The following is a 3,445-nucleotide window of genomic DNA, read 5'->3' as shown; positions in this document are numbered from 1 at the left end:
TTCTTGGGCGTCTAGAAACTATATTTACATTCCGATTTGCCTGAAATTGGAAATCTAGAGGTATTGTGGGACTATAAAGAGGTGTGTCGAAAATGGTCCATATCGGTCCATGTTTTGGTATAGCCCCCATATAGACCGATCTCCCGATTTCTCTTCTTACGCGTCTAGAAACAGTATTTTCTATATGATTTGTATGAAATTGAAAATCTATAGGTATTTTGGGACCATAAAGCGGTGTGTCGAAAATGGTCCGCATCGGTCCATGTTTTGATATAGCCCCCATATAAACCAACCTCCTGATTTGGAGTCTTGGGCCTATAAAAACCGTAGTTTTTATCCAATTTGCCTGAAATTAGAAATATAGAGGTATTTGAGGACCATAAAAAGGTGTGCCGAAAATGGTGCTCATCGGTCCATGTTTTGATATATCCCCCATATAGACCGATATCCCGATTTTGCTTTTAAGGCTTCTAGAAACTATATTTACCATCCGATTTGCCTGAAATTGGAAATTTAGAGGTCTTTGAGGACCATAAAAAGGTGTGCCGAAAATGGTGCTCATCGGTCCATGTTTTGATATAGCCCGCATAGAGACTGATTTCCCGATTTTGCTTCTTGGGCTTCTAGAAACTATATTTTCTATCCGATTTTCCTGAAATTGCAAATCTAGAGTTCTTTTGGGACCATAAAAAGGTGTGCCGAAAATGGTGCCCATCGGTCCATTTTTTGGTATAGCCCCCATATAGACCGATCTCCCATTTTGCTTCTTGGGCTTCTAGAAACTATATTTACCATCCGCTTTGCCTGAATTCTTGAGCTACAATAAACTGTATTTATTACATGACTTGCCTGAAATTCGAAATCTAGTGGTATTTTTAGACCACAAATAAGAGTGCCGAAATTGAGGTATATCGGTCCATATTTTGGTATAACCCCCATATAGACTGATCTCTCGATTTTTACTTCTTGGGCGTCTAGAGACTATATTTTCTGGCCGATTTGTTTGAAATTGAAAATCTGGAGATATTTTAAGATCACAAATATGTGAGTAGCAAATGGAGCCTATCGGTCCATGTTTTGGTATAGACCCCATATACACCGATCTCCCGGCTTTATTTCTTGAGCTTCTAGAATCCGTAGTTTTTATCCGATTTGCTGGAAATTAGTAATATATAATAAAATTTTAGACAAACGAAAATTCTTTTTCTTATAAAGTGTTTTCGTTTATTCAACGATTGTCTCTAAAATTTGTGTCAAAAGAAAACTTTGCTTGTCTAAAATTACGTTTCTCAAAAAAGAATACACTTCTTTCGGGTTTAGCAGGCGCACTGGTCATGAAAATTGCTTCAAACTGAAAGTAAAAGTTCCAGATTTTACTCATCGTATTTAAATAAATGCGGAAAAATCTACAGATTGAAGATTTTAAATCAAGGCGTAATTTCAACATATACACGATATGTTTATATTTTCTCTAAAACTCTAACAAAATTGGTTCTCATAAATCCAGAATCTTATCTGGTCTTCATAGGTAGAATCTTTAAAGTTTGTCTTCGGGTGCTGGCTCGTTTGGGTGAAGATTTGTCATCAAACCTCCTACAATTCTATATATTATCAAGTAACCCACTAGGACGAAGAGTTTTCATAGTAAACTATTATACTTGATTCATGGTGGTGGGTATTTAAAATTCGGCCCGGCCGAATTTACTGCTTTGTGTACTTGTTTTAATACCACTTTGTATCAAATCATTTACATCCGGTATTATTATGGTATTAACTATCACAATGCCGTAACATATAATATGTAGCCGTTGCGACTAATTAGATTGGTCGCCTTGGTAGTTTATTTTTTATATCAGAACAGACGACTTGAGGGATACAGTGCCTGAAGTGCGACATGAAGCTGAATTGGTCTTTTACATAGGTTCACGACGTTTTCGCTGTATAGTAAAATACGTCGTAAATGTACGCCAAATAAGTCGCAGTTTTCGACATAACATCTCTGGTTGTCCATTGTGATACCACATTTAACTAAAAGTACCTATTACATATGGGCACTTCTAGTTTTAGCCACTGAACCTTCACTATTATTTTCTTTTGTTGAGCCAACCAGATTGTTCCAAAAACATTAACAGACTGCTTAAGTTAACGTTTACCAAGTCCACCAGTAATCTAAAGCTATATGTCCCTAAAATTCGCTTACGCTTTACACAAAATGCAGGACACTCACACAAGAGGTGTTTAATTGATTCCTTTTCCTCCGCATCATGACAGCTCATACACAATGGACTGAATAGTCTACGTGAGCCTGAAACTTAATCGGGCTGCCACTTTAACCTAACCTAACCTAACCATCTCTGGTTAGATAAAAACGTCGTCATATTTCAATAGAAACAAAAAACTAAAAATCGCTAAAAGTGTCATGAAAAAAAGCTAATAACTAAATGCATTTTTCCCGCTAAACGACTTCAAAAAAAAAAAGCCAGATCTAGTGGTAAAATAGCTAAATTGGCAACGCTGCACATTAGTATTCATATCATGCGTAACCAATTACAAATATGTAGGAATGACACATGGTCCCTGATAACGCCACAGCTTTAAATAGCATATAAGCGAATTGAGTTTATAAGAATCTTCTTCATATCCAAGATGAAGTTAATATTGGTGTTTGTTGCAATTCTTCAAATTATTTCAGTGGTTAGTGGTTGCCGCGGCTATGGAGAATGGGTAATAAACTAATTAAAAGTGTGTACATTTAACGAAGTCCTTATTAATTTCTCTTTAACATTATAGTGCTTAATTAACGATCCAGATTGTTGTTCAGGTGTTTGTGGTCCTGTCGTTTGGGATTTGGGACAGTGTGATTAGTAAAAGTTGAATCTTTATTATTTATAAATTCATCAATACAATTAAATTTTTCAAAATTTGATTTATTTAATGCATTAATTAAATATTTTACGGCTATAACTTAACGTCATCAACCTGTATACTATTTTGCCTTTTTCTGTAAATTCAGTTTGTAAGAAAAGATTGAATTAAAGATATGTTCTCCTTTTTTAAATTTAATTATATTTACTTTATTTTATTTATGTTTATGAAAAAAACTGAATTATAAATGTTTTGATGTGTTTTTATTATTTATTTACAAATGTTAATAAATAGTTTTATTCCTCATATTTGGGGGTTTACGAAATCCAGACATTTTTTAATCCAGCCAACTTTTTCAAAAATTCCAGACAATAGGCCATTTGAATCTGACAACCCTAATTAGGGATGTACGGTTTTTCGTTTAGAAGTATTAAATAACATCTTGCTTTAATTATCCATGAAATGAAGTACAATGGGTAAGTAGTCAGACCCTATTCCATCTTCCACTACAAAAATCTCCACAAATTTTAACATATTATGCGATACTCCACAAATATCGTTAACCGACTCACCAACTGAG

The 3,445-nt window shown here is 34.5% G+C and overlaps 1 long non-coding RNA gene across 1 annotated transcript; it reads left to right on the top strand.

Moving 5' to 3' along the window:
- Window positions 1-2,598: 2,598 nt before the first annotated feature.
- LOC142227541 (uncharacterized) lies at window positions 2,599-3,190 on the top strand. The gene is made up of 2 exons (XR_012719893.1): window positions 2,599-2,724; window positions 2,791-3,190. It is a non-coding gene; the product is annotated as an uncharacterized LOC142227541 (long non-coding RNA).
- The last annotated feature ends 255 nt before the right edge of the window (window positions 3,191-3,445 follow it).

Source organism: Haematobia irritans, chromosome 2, assembly GCF_050003625.1.
Source record: "Haematobia irritans isolate KBUSLIRL chromosome 2, ASM5000362v1, whole genome shotgun sequence".
In the NCBI taxonomy this organism is placed as follows: domain Eukaryota; kingdom Metazoa; phylum Arthropoda; class Insecta; order Diptera; family Muscidae; genus Haematobia; species Haematobia irritans.
The sequence above is the reverse complement of the archived record's forward strand: the minus strand, read 5'-3'. Positions and strand labels throughout refer to the sequence as shown.